Source organism: Oculina patagonica, chromosome 13 (genome assembly GCF_052425735.1).
Source record: "Oculina patagonica isolate OP01 chromosome 13, crgOcupat, whole genome shotgun sequence".
NCBI classification, from domain to species: domain Eukaryota; kingdom Metazoa; phylum Cnidaria; class Anthozoa; order Scleractinia; family Oculinidae; genus Oculina; species Oculina patagonica.
In genome coordinates, this window is record NC_135770.1 from 36,552,748 (window position 1) to 36,565,586 (window position 12,839).

Sequence of the window (12,839 nt, forward strand, 5' to 3'; positions counted from 1 at the left end):
TCGGAGAAGGAGAGAGCGAGGGGAGGTACTCCCACTCACCCTTCTCCCCCTCCACTCGGAGAAGGAGAGAGCGAGGGGAGGTACCCCCTCACCCTTCTCCCCCCTCCACTCGGAGAAGGAGAGAGCGAGGGGGAGGTACTCCCACTCACCCTTCTCCCCCTCCACTCGGAGAAGGAGAGAGCGAGGGGGAGGTACTCCCACTCACCCTTCTCCCCCTCCACTCGGAGAAGGAGAGAGCGAGGGGGAGGTACTCCCACTCACCCTTCTCCCCCTCCACTCGGAGAAGGAGAGAGCGAGGGGGAGGTACTCCCACTCACCCTTCTCCCCCCTCCACTCGGAGAAGGAGAGAGCGAGGGGGAGGTACTCCCACTCACCCTTCTCCCCCCCACCGGAGAAGGAGAGAGCGGGGGAGGTACTCCCACTCACCCTTCTCCCCCTCCACTCGGAGAAGGAGAGAGCGAGGGGGAGGTACTCCCACTCACCCTTCTCCCCCCTCCACTCGGAGAAGGAGAGAGCGAGGGGGAGGTACTCCCCTCACCCTTCTCCCCCTCCACTCGGAGAAGGAGAGAGCGAGGGGGAGGTACTCCCACTCACCCTTCTCCCCCTCCACTCGGAGAAGGAGAGAGCGAGGGGGAGGTACTCCCACTCACCCTTCTCCCCCTCCACTCGGAGAAGGAGAGAGCGAGGGGGAGGTACTCCCACTCACCCTTCTCCCCCTCCACTCGGAGAAGGAGAGAGCGAGGGGAGTACTCCCACTCACCCTTCTCCCCCTCCACTCGGAGAAGGAGAGAGCGAGGGGGAGGTACTCCCACTCACCCTTCTCCCCCTCCACTCGGAGAAGGAGAGAGCGAGGGGGAGGTACTCCCACTCACCCTTCTCCCCCTCCACTCGGAGAAGGAGAGAGCGAGGGGGAGGTACTCCCACTCACCCTTCTCCCCCTCCACTCGGAGAAGGAGAGAGCGAGGGGGAGGTACTCCCACTCACCCTTCTCCCCCTCCACTCGGAGAAGGAGAGAGCGAGGGGGAGGTACTCCCACTCACCCTTCTCCCCCTCCACTCGGAGAAGGAGAGAGCGAGGGGGAGGTACTCCCACTCACCCTTCTCCCCCTCCACTCGGAGAAGGAGAGAGCGAGGGGGGAGGTACTCCCACTCACCCTTCTCCCCCTCCACTCGGAGAAGGAGAGAGCGAGGGGGAGGTACTCCCACTCACCCTTCTCCCCCTCCACTCGGAGAAGGAGAGAGCGAGGGGGAGGTACTCCCACTCACCCTTCTCCCCCTCCACTCGGAGAAGGAGAGAGCGAGGGGGAGGTACTCCCACTCACCCTTCTCCCCCTCCACTCGGAGAAGGAGAGAGCGAGGGGGAGGTACTCCCACTCACCCTTCTCCCCCTCCACTCGGAGAAGGAGAGAGCGAGGGGGAGGTACTCCCACTCACCCTTCCCTGGGGGTTAATTTATTCAGATGGCAGAAAAAGATTAGTATTTAAGCTGGTGAGGTGGAACATTTGTGTCCTTTTTGGTTGCTTTTACTTTTAAATTTGGTCCACTCACCTATTCCAATTATTTGCTCCTTAAAAGGGTTAATGATCTGCTAGAGTATTTACAGCAACCGTGAAAGGTGAATCTTTTTTCCATCCGAAATTTTCAACTTATTTTTGCCTTAGGTGGGAGGTTTCGGGTGGGATTTTAAATGGACTTGTCCATCCTCCAACACTTCTGTGGTGGGAGTGGGGAGTGGGGAGGCGATTGGAGGTGAAAGGTTAACTCCCAAACACGATCATCCAACCTCCTGGAAGTGAAAATGATTGCAGATAGTTGAACTCCCAGCCACAATCTTTAAAACTGTTAAAAAAAGTTTTCCATCTCAATTCTTTACTTTCACAGATGAAAAGATTGAGGAAGTGAGTTCTATTCCCATCCATGCTCCTCCACTGTCCCAGAGGTTAACATGTTGTGAAGTAGTATACTCCTCTTGAGAACGTGGATTGGAATTAAACTTCTATCTCCATTTTTTTTCTTCTGGGACAGTGGAAGATAGGGAATGGGAGTAAAACGAAACTTCTCCTTGACCTTTTCCTCTAAGAGAATGAGATTGTTAATCCAAGTTACCTCCCAGAGCCTTCTCTTCTGGGAGCGTTGAGTATTTTGGATGGGAGTTAAAACTCCTCCTTTTATTCTCAGTTCTAGATGGGTTTAAGGATTGTGGCTTAGAGCTAAACTTTAACCCCCAAACTTCTCCTCAAGGACGTTGGAAGATTATGGATTTGAGTCAAATTCCCTTCCACGATCTTTCCCAAGGAAAATTTAACATTTTAGATGGCAGTAGGACTTCTCCTATGGTGGCCGTAGATACCCCTGGCAGTTTCCCTTCTTTGAGTAAGGAGAAATTGATCAAGAGAGTAACCTAAATTTAAAAGTAAAAGTAAAGGACAAAGACACAAGTTTCACCGCATTTTTTTTAAAAGTGGTGCGGCATATTTATTTTCTTGGTTTTTCTCTTTAGACAGTCAAGATAATGCTATATACAGAAGGTTTATAAGAGCATTTGGGTCCAGCCTTTAATCGCTCCCGACATCTTCTTTACATCATTGAATTTACACTAAAATTTTATTAACGCTTTTATTATGTGTTGATTACTCGGTGATAATTATCTGTGAAGAACAAGAATGACTCAGTGTACAATAAAACCTTTTGTTCTTCATGTTTATTAAGCCTTATACATCAGTTGCCTACACTGGCGATAATGAGCTCTGTTTTTAAGTTTCCGACACATTTGACCGAAATATAAAGATTTACGTGAAATAGCTATTGTAAAGAGCAACTTGGCTAAATTGTGTATGTTAAGTATTAATTGCAGTAGGTTGCAAGCTTCTACAGGATCATTTTTCTTTGTGCATTTTCCCCTGCTTCTTCTGATCATGATTTTTTTCGAAAATTTGTAACGTTCCTTCATTTCTATTATTACTATTGTAACTACTACTATTTTAATTGCGGCCTCTTCTCGGATAAAAAAATATTTCCAAATGCTCCTGTACTTGTCTTTAATTAACTCAGGCGCTGGTGTTGTTCATTTTCTTGACTGTTCAATCTCTGAGTACCTGCTGAGAAAATCAAACATTGACAATATATTAGAATACATAACATGAAATAAACGTTTATGATGTAATTAATAAGAATTAATCTTAAATTATAGATTGTAGCCAACTAATCGAATGGCCGTCCTGTTGTTTTTAACTTTTATAATTTTATTTTATTTTGTTGTTTGTGTTTGCCTTTTGTCGTGACGATTAAGGAAAACGTTCGTGTACTGACAAGTACATAATAGTATTGTTCTAAAGGGAAATAAAGATTTCTATTTAATTCCTTAACGCCGAAGTTAGAGTGATCAAAATCTTATTTCTCCTCGAACAACAACATTTTTTAAGAGGCAATTAACAAAACTAAGATAAACATCAGGCAGTATATATTGATAGAAATCGTTAAACTGGCTAAAAATACTGCAATGCACACGGAAATTGATTTTACTTGCGTATTGACACGATCCTTTTTGCATGTTATTTTAATCCCTAAACTAAGAAAAAAAAGATAAAAAGCTGAGAAACTAGAAAACTTTTTTTACTGATATTTCATCATAAATCACATCAATGCAGTTTCCAAATGTGTTTTCTTTTCCAAATAAAGTGCAAGCGATGAAGAAGTCTGTCGAGTTACAATTTGGACATATTGAATTATTCTACTAACTCAATGCCTTGCAATTGAAGCGAACAAATTTTCAATTACTAAAACTTATTCATACATTAATAGTCTATAAAATTCGCCATTAATCCCGTAATATTTTTTTATATTAAATGAAAAAAAAAATTAAGAATATCTCCTGGTTGATTAGTTTCTTTCTTCTCATTACCTGTTTTGGATTCTGTACATTGACACTGTAAGGAGAAATAGACTTTGCATCTAATCTTAATTCTAGATTTATAGAAAGCGAGCATGTTAGACTATAGGCGCTGTTATTGTTGACATGTCTGAAAGTTTTTTGTCGTTACTTATAAGTTATTGTATTTCTTGCACCTTTGCTCAGCATTGTTTTATGATTAACAAACCATGCCATTAATTTTTCACAATATTCTCATGCAAATCGTTTATAACAACATGGCTATGTTCATCTTTCGTCGAGTTCGACTTCTCTTCATTGCAAACAATTGGTTTCAAAAATAAAGCGTTAGCGTGTTTTTTCTGTTGCTCGCGATTTGTATACTTCTCAAAAATGAACGTCAACTATTTGTAATTTTTGGTAGGAAAAGTTCATTTAATATGAAAAGTGGGAGGGGTAGGTGGGAGAGATATCAAGATGTCGAAGGGTGGGGTTGGGGGGGGCTGAAACTTTTGGTTGGTGTGGTGGCGCGGGAGGGGGGCGCACATTTTTAATCACTTGATTAATCACTTGATATCAACACGTTTTCTTCACAAATAATAACTTACAAATTTCAGTTCATGACCCTAACGCAAAAAATCTAGACTATTTAAATCTGGAGAGCTTGGACGTTTTATTAAATCATTTTTGATACTTCAGTGAAATCTTCATCTTTGTCATTTATTTCACTGGCATCATGCACGACTGGCATTTCAGGAGTCTGACATCGTCCAATTTATCTTCTTGTCCTTTACCAGTTTCCTTGCCCTTAGCAGATCTAGGTCTACTGTGGCTTGCTTCACGTCATCCATCACACCTGCTTGGATGAGATATTCTAGGAACTTGTGAAACTTTGGGAGAAGCTTGATACGTCCCAGTATTTCCTGCAATTGCGAGGTCTTCACCGTGGTTTTGTTGATTGTATGCTTGCGTTCTTCCCATATCTTTCTGTCGTTTAACGTTTTTCTTCATTTCTCCTCTTTTTTTTATTTCTTTTTTCAGTAGCAGCAGTATACCGACTAAAACGACTACTTACTCTTTTGTTTGTATAAATTACATTATACAGCAATGCAAAGAAATGATGCTTTGTTTTATAGGCAAGTTCATTGCTCGCCCAGTTTTAAATTGAATGAGTTAAATCATACAAGGAATTTTCAGCCCTCCTGAGCTATATACAAAAAGTGTTTATCCCAATTAGCTAGAAAAACATGTTTCAATGTGGTTGATGATTTTAATACTTTTTAATCAAAAATTCTCTTCACCTCAAGATACATTTGACAGCTAGCCCCGTTAGCAGTAATTTTGCACTAGTATCTTCACTTTTGGTATTTTCCAAACGAGTTGACTTCGGGCTGGGAAATCGAAGATTTCTGTTAATCTGGTATTTAAAATGGCCGTCATGTGATGATGGAAAATAATATGTTTTATAATGTTTTGGTTGTGGAGACTGTGAAAGTGTGTACTAATGGGAAGCTCCCCCCACCCCTCCTCCCTTTCTTATTAAATGAACTTTCCCTAGACGACATTTGATGAACAAGTTTGGTTCTCGGTTCCTAGTGAACGATTTTCTTCATAAGATGCTTTACAATGTATCAATATGGTGACTGAAGAGATATTGAAGAGATATATATTTAGTAATTTAAATTTTTATAGATATTGTAATGCGCAAGTGAAATCCTTGATTGATACTTTCGTTCATTAATTATAAGTTCATTAATTATATTAGATTTTGAGGGATCACTCTTGGACTTATCCTTTTATAATCGAAATGTTAAATTATTCTTTCTCCATGTTGCAGGCCTATCACAGTGAAACTATACTAAATGATACAAGTTTTCTAAATGTCTTTTTCTTTTTCAAATAAATTGCAAGCAACAAAGAATACTTTAGAATTCGATCGATTAAATGTTTTGTTCTACAACTGGTCTTTGCCATGCAATCAAACAAATTTTATCATATATCTGGTCACATGACAGAATACAGCTTACGCGAGTGGTTTCCTTTCAGTTTAAAATCAATTCTCCATACTATAACATTGCCATATTTTCCTTAATAAAAAGACTTTTTGTTTCTTGTAACGGAACTGAAATGATCACTGTAAAACATATGAAACTTAATTTTTGGCCCATTTTTTTTTTTACAAATTGTTTTCACGGTGAGATTACCACTATGTTTTCATTTGTTAACTTCTTTCTCTCTTTATTGCAAGCAATCACAAGTTTGTTTCACAAATAAAGCCTTGGCATGCTCTTTTTTGTGATCTGTACGATTTTGAAAAACTTCTAAAAATAAGCAAACCTTTTTTTTTAAATTTCTTGTTTAGTCGAACATTTACGAACAGGTTTGGTAAAAGATTATCAATCAAGATGTTATACATGTTATACGAAGAAGTCTCAATTTAATTTGCACTAATATTTAGAAAGAACAATATTTGACAGTTGCAAAAAAGTCAAGTCGAAATATCTCGATCCTTAATTTCTGATTACTTTTTTTACTCTTTTTTTTGCTAGTATATCAAGACAATATTTCCTAGTTAACGATTTTTTCATTATGTATCGATTTGATAATGAGATGATAGATTTTGATCACTCTTCGGGACTGCAACCTTTTATGGTAAACGACAAAACAAATAGACAATTAAGGTAATAATGATAGTCAAGAACTTATCTTAAATAACGTGTTTCCAATGTTAACTTGGGGGCACTGCAATCCATAACGGCTGTGCCTTTTTCCAATGATTATCCTCGTTTAACCTGGAGAAAAAAAGGAAACATTGTTACCTTAAAGCTGTTTTTATAGGCGATCGTTTAAAACACGATTTTAGTTCCCACGCGGAAGGTCATGGGTTCGAGTCCCGTTGTAGCCTTGATTACGAGGAGCATTTCATTGATTTCACGACCCTTACTGATCGCTTTTCTTTTTTTTTTTTCTTTTTACTTTTTTTTTTTTACCCCCCCCCCATTTTTCTCTTTTGTTGCTAGTATGTTTCAAGACAATATTTCTTAGTTGACGATTTTTCGTAAGAAACTTGACAAGATATATGGTAGGGAGATATTAAATTTTTTGATCACGTGCACTCTTGGAGTGAAACTTTTTTGTGATAAACACGTGACAGAAAAAAAGACAAGTTAACCATGATGAACTTATTTTAAACAAGATAATTCCATTGTCTACTTACTAGAGTCCAAGAGCTGTTCCCTGCAATTCAAAATGGTCGTGCTCCCTTTCAAAACATTTTCAGCGTTCAACCTGGATAAAAAAGGAAACATTAACTTAGGAGATGTAACTTTGTTGAGTCGAACGTTAAGGAATCGAACAATTTTAGTTCTCGTTTACTGATCAATACAAAATATTTTACTGATCATGCGAACAATATTTGTCAGTTCCAGAAGCCAATTCTCGAACCTGCAATTGACCTGTTCCCAACGTATTGAGGCTTTACTATATAATAATAATATATATATATTTTTTTTTTTTTTTTTTTTTTTTTTAAAGCTTGTAACCTTAAGATTTTTATTTAGGTTAAGAAAAAGCAACTTTTTAAATAGCTCGTACCCCGCGTGGATCATTTCATTCATTTCACGCATATTGACTATTTTAAAACTCTTTTGTTGCAAGTCCCAGTAAAATCAACTGAAGACAAAATTTCCTGGTTAACGATTTTCTTCATAAAGTACTTGACAATATATATGTTGACGAGATTTTGATCGCTCTTGGTCGGAAACTTTTATGGTAAACATCGATAAACAATAGAACAGAACGACAAGAAAACTATGATGAACTTACCATAATTAAGATGTTTCCTATTTCTGACTCATTTGCGCCAGAGTCCAAGAACTAATTACTGCAATCCAAAATGGCTGTTCTCATCTGCGTTCAATCTAGAGGAAAAGGGAAACATCATTAGCTTAGCTATTTTTCTTTGTTTAGTAGAGTGTTTAGGAACAATTTTAGTTTTCGTTTACTGATCAATACGACACACGAATAGCAATCTAATATTTAACTTTTCATGCGAACAATATTTGTCAGTTTCGCGTTAGCCTCCGAAAACAACGAACTCTATGTAAAGGTTACTCCATACCATCGTGTTCCAAAAAAAAATACCGTATACGCCATGAAAAACTGCACACAATCTAAATATTAGAAAATTTATTGTACCTAGAATTTTAACTATGATTTGGTCATAGAATGCGATCGCTCATGCAAAATTTCTGCGCGCACAGCCGTTAATCACGCATAAAACCATCCAAATTTTAAATGCGTGCCAAAATATATTTCCCCTTTAACATTCCTGTTCTGATTTTATTAACTCTCTCAAGTTCTGGTGTTAAATAGCTCGTGAAATGTGTTCGATGAAGAAAATGTAGTAAATGATAAAAAATTCACTGGCAAAATTTTGTTCCTTTTGTCAAATGGATGTTTGGTTAAATTTCACAAAAAAATCTGTCGAATCTGAATACCGTAAAATCCCGGTTATAAGACATTCGAAGTTAACCCCACCCCCCTTTCCCAGCCGACACCCACTTGAAGACCCATCTTAAAAATTCGTTCTCTTTGCTTTTGGGCTTCCCCCTCCCCTCCCTTCCATGGTTTTACTTTAAGGTCGTATTTATTTTGTCGATTGTAAAGAAAGGTATGAAAAACAAAACCTTTCACATAGTAGTTTTTAAATTGTAACAGGAGCCATATTAATTATGGCTCCTGGTAATTAACGTCAAAAGGCCAAAAGAGAGCATCTTTGGCCTTTTGACGTTGCCATGGCAACAAATTTTTGACGTCATTTGGTTTATTGATAAATGGTTTACTGGTTTACAGTAAACGATTTCAGTCGTAATTGCGGGCTAGCCATAGAATACGGAAGAGATGATGGTCGAAAGTATTATAAGCCACCTAAAAGAGTAAGCATTCGCGCGAGGAACAACTCAGAGTTTTGTCAACAAGTTTATTGTTGTTCATGGTTTTAAAGTACAATAACAATAAGGTATTATCATTTGTTTCGCGATATGGTCACTTGGGATAAAGATGGCGTCTGCTGGTCTTCATCAGGCGATGAGGTCGTCACCATATGTTGCACGATGGTCGGCTGTGATTGGTGGATTTCGATCTTCACTGTCCCGGCGAGGGTTTCTAGCCTGTGGGCATCCTGCTTCTGGGATGTCAAGTTACGCATTTCTCTGTTGATGTTTAACCCGGTGAAGCCTTATGTGAATAGCTTCTTTGTCCCTGCGTGTGTGCCAGTGCGCGGGGTCTCGATTATTAAACTTTACATCATTCCAAAGCGGATAGTGGCCGGTCTCGTGTTTATCGGAGCGTGTTCTGAAACGGGAGGAAATCTGGGTACGGGTGATTACCCAGGGCGGGGGCGAATGTCCCGGTCGACCTCCCAGACTGTTCAAACGAGATGTCTTGGGTTTGTTGTTATGTCAGTATACTAGGGCATGCACACAGTTTTGGTTGTTAAGTTTTATTAAATATATTGTTTTTAAAAGCTAGTGCGCGTTTACAGATTTTTTAGTTCATTCGGTTTTTAAACTGTTCGATCTAATATTGAGGTTTAAATTGATTTATTTTTTGCTTAGATGTAGCGCTACGAAGGTATGGAGCAACCTTAATCATTTTAGTCCCAGAGTGATCATCTTCTTAGCTATAATTCTTTCAGTGCTATAGAATTTGTCGATACGCGTAGAAATTTCATTAACGATTTTTAAGATCTTAAAAATTTGGTGAATATGGTAAGGAGACATAAGATTGTGATCACTCTTGGTTTGAAACTGGTTAATCACCGGGTAAACAACAGATCATTGATAAGAAAAGTGATGATAAACGTATCTTAAATAAGATGTTTCCAATGGTCAACTTGCACCAGCGTCCAAGAGCTACACACAGTGCGATCCAAAATTGCTGCACATTCTTTCAAAACTTCTGTGTTCAACCTCGAGAAAAAAAGACGAGACATTATTTAATTAAGAAACATTTCTTCGTTTAGTCAAACTTCTACGAAAAAATTTGGTTTAGACAACTTAAATAAAAAATAATACGATATTTGACAAGTTCGCACTGCACAGAAAAATAATGATCTTTCAGTAACAATTGGTACTACATCAAGACAATTTCCCTAACTCAAGGCGATTTTCATTATGACATACTTGACAATGTATCAGTAACAAAAACAGTTTGGATGCAGGGGACCACGCAAGAAGAAAAACTGCTTGCTCCGCTGCCGGATCCTTGTTCAAGAAATGCTCGCACCAGACGTCACCTTTGGCCAATAAATCTTGCCCTCCTGCCGTTGTACCAGCCTTGCAATCAATTTGGTTTTAATGTATCAGTGTCGTCAGCAATGAGACACAAGATTTTAATCATTCCTGGACTCAAATCGTAAAACAGTAATAGTCAATAACACAATAAGAAACGAAACTAGCTTAATGGACTAACCTGAAACAAGATGCTTCCAGTAGCCATTTAACCTGTTTAGCTTGCACCAAAGTCCAATAGCCACACACTTCCAAAAGGACCTGGATAAAAGGGAAACATCAGGAAATTAAGTTGTTTTTCCTTTGTTTAGTCGAACGTTTACGAACAGGTGAGCTATAAATGGAGCATGTTTTGGAGAAAATACTGAGCACTGAGAAATGACGCTCTGTCAGTTGAGCAAAGTTCAGCTAAATTCGTCCATTTTTCTAAGGATTATCATTTAAAACCAAATTATGAAATTACTTAGAAGCTCTTGAAATTGACTTATTAAGTTAGTGGAGGAAATGTTAGGTAAGGAAGTTGGGCAACATCCCTCTTTGGAGGCCCCTTTTTGCCCTTTTTATAAATTTAAAAAAATCAAAATAGCGCCGATATTTTTTTTAAAAAAAAAAAAAAAAAAAAAAAAAAAAAAAAATAAAGCTTTAGAATCAGTGTATTAAGGTAACTTCTCTATAACTCAAAACATTTGGGCCCGGGTTGATCAAAACAAAGATTACAAGTTTTAATCTCTCTCGTATAAACGTTTTGTGTCATTACTTATGTTTTGTGGGGCTCTATCAGCAAAACTAAAGGACAAAAATTGAAATACAATTCACGCTGATAATTGATTAGCTTTTCAAATTGAACTTTGAAGATCTAAACACTGTGCAACAACTCTACAAACAGTTAAGAAAAGCAATGTGGAGATATAATAATTTAAAAGTGAGCAGTTCTGGGAGAACTGTTTTTATACCATGCCATAGAAAATACAGCCAATAGAATAAGGAAGCGTTTTTTGCGGTTTCCATTTTCTGTGCGTGTTTTTATTTTTTTTTTTTTATAAACTTTTTTTATTTTTTTTTTTTCCCTATGTAAAAAAAAGGTGGTCTGACTTATCTGTTATTTGGAGTTGTTTCCAGCACGAGGCCTGCTGGGATGGAAAAACAACATCACACTTGCTTTGAATTGGTGATTGGCTCCATGGCTTAACACAACCGCTCCAAAATGGATGCATTGAATTCCTGTGGACATGCCTCTGTTCGTCTTGTAGCAAAGAGCAAGAAAACGTTGACAGTTGAGTAGCATAAATTTTCCATAACAAAGCTATAGAAATCACTCAAATTAGACTGGCGCTATGCTCAAACTTTTAAAATAAATTGAACAACTATATTTTCTTCAACTCTCAATTTGAAAGCGACCTTTCAGGCGAGAGACAATCTGACACACGGCAACACTCCGAACGTAACATGCAGTTACAGATTACAATTGAAAAAGGGTAGTTGCGACCGCTACTGAAACATTCTATAAACCTACGGTTCCGTACTTGACCGCCAACGAACTGAATGGTGATGGATTCATTGCTTACAGAGAAAAATACTTGTTTAGTTAAATCAGTACTTCAGCAACTTAACTTGGACGATTTAGTATTTATGGCGCCACCGACGAGCGCGTCAAACTTTCACATTCACAGAATAGCTATCAGTTAAACTGTTAAACGGCTAAAATTGGAACGAAAGCTCAACGAAACGAAAAACTTTAATAAGCTATCACAAGAAGACGAATAAATAACAAAGACAAGATAGGAAAAGTGGACTTACCGGCCTGACCGAAGACGAAACAAATCGAGGAAGACGAAGGCTCGCAAACAACTGTGACCAACACCAAAATGATCAGCGTGTCCTTTGAGACTTCTTTATATACGCTATTTAAATTCATCTCAACTTCGAAATGCCGCACTGTCTTAAATCTAATTATTTTGGTTTTTGTGCATTGAATAATGCGTATTCGACAAATGTCGCGAAAAAGGCACGCGTTTTTAGAATTAACAATGCGGCATGGTTTTAGAAATTTTTGGTAAAATGATGCGTCTTGTCTTTTTTTTAATGGAACACTAAGTCGATTTAAACTGTCGCGTAATTTCGAGGGCCGAAAAAATAGAGAAAACATATGGACGGTCTGCGAAAGACTTGTAATGCCAGACGTCCATTCATTCTTACTGTTTTATTTACCCCATAGATTCTGGCACATAAAATTATTTATTGGAACTGTTGGAGATCCAACCTTTTCGGCGGGTTAATGGCGAAATCGAGATTTTTACAGGTTTCGAGAAATCAAATTCCAGCGTCGCGATATTACTCGCATATTATGCATCATTTCCAGCAGTGACCCCCCCCCCCCCACACACACACACACACAGACACACACACACACAAGCCGGCCACTTGTTTTCGTATTATTCCTGGGGGTGGGGCATATGAAATTCTATCATAGCCCGGGAACCAGGCATGTGCCTACCCCTAGAATGACCCAAAAAATGTTATCTTTGTCCTCGGCTGAGGACATTGTTTCCAAAACCGAAACATTCAGCAAGGGTTACAGGTACAGGGCAATAAGGTTCATTTGAATTTGGCATTTTCTTTTTTTTTATTGCCAACGCCCGGGAGAGAGGAATTCACCATGACAATTAAAAACACGAAAA

General features: G+C 38.8%; 1 long non-coding RNA gene across 1 annotated transcript; it reads right to left on the bottom strand.

Annotated features, from left to right (window-relative positions):
- Nucleotides 1–2,435: 2,435 nt before the first annotated feature.
- On the bottom strand, nucleotides 2,436–3,824 carry LOC144635863 (uncharacterized). Its single transcript, XR_013567429.1, has 2 exons — nucleotides 3,523–3,824; nucleotides 2,436–3,098 (listed from the first exon to the last, which is right to left on the bottom strand). It is a non-coding gene; the product is annotated as an uncharacterized LOC144635863 (long non-coding RNA).
- Nucleotides 3,825–12,839: the final 9,015 nt, after the last annotated feature.